The sequence below is a fragment of the Arachis duranensis genome, chromosome 10 (assembly GCF_000817695.3).
Source record: "Arachis duranensis cultivar V14167 chromosome 10, aradu.V14167.gnm2.J7QH, whole genome shotgun sequence".
NCBI lineage: Eukaryota > Viridiplantae > Streptophyta > Magnoliopsida > Fabales > Fabaceae > Arachis > Arachis duranensis.
Window position 1 is genome coordinate 35,367,065 of NC_029781.3, and position 406 is coordinate 35,367,470.

The following is a 406-nucleotide window of genomic DNA, read 5'->3' on the forward strand; positions in this document are numbered from 1 at the left end:
GAAAATGAGAGAGAGAGAGAGAGGAAGAAGGGGATGGGAAGAGAGAGAGGAAGAGAGAAGGGAAGGAAGGGAAAGGGAGAGGGGAAAAAGGAGAGAGAGAGAGAGAGAGAAGGGAGAGAGAGAGAGAAGGAGAGGAAGAGAGAGAAAAAGAGGGAGACAAATAGGAGGGGGGAGAGAAAGAGAGAGAGAGAAAGATAAAGAAGGGAGAGAAGAAAGAAAGGGAAGAGAGAGAGAGAGAGAAGGGAGAGAGGAGGGGGAGAAAGAGGAGAAGAAGAGAGAGAGAGAGGAAGAAAGAGGGGAGGGAGAGAGAGAGAGAAAAAGGGGAGAGAGAGAGAAGAAGGAAGGGGAAGGAGAGGGAGAGGGAGAGAGAGAGAGAGAGAGAGAGAGAGAGAGAGGAGAAAAAGAG

General features: G+C 49.8%; 1 protein-coding gene across 1 annotated transcript in view; it reads right to left on the minus strand.

Moving 5' to 3' along the window:
* LOC107469516 (phenylalanine ammonia-lyase class 3-like) overlaps positions 1-406 on the minus strand; it is a 7,266-nt gene that overhangs the window by 4,219 nt on the left and 2,641 nt on the right. The window lies entirely within an intron of this gene.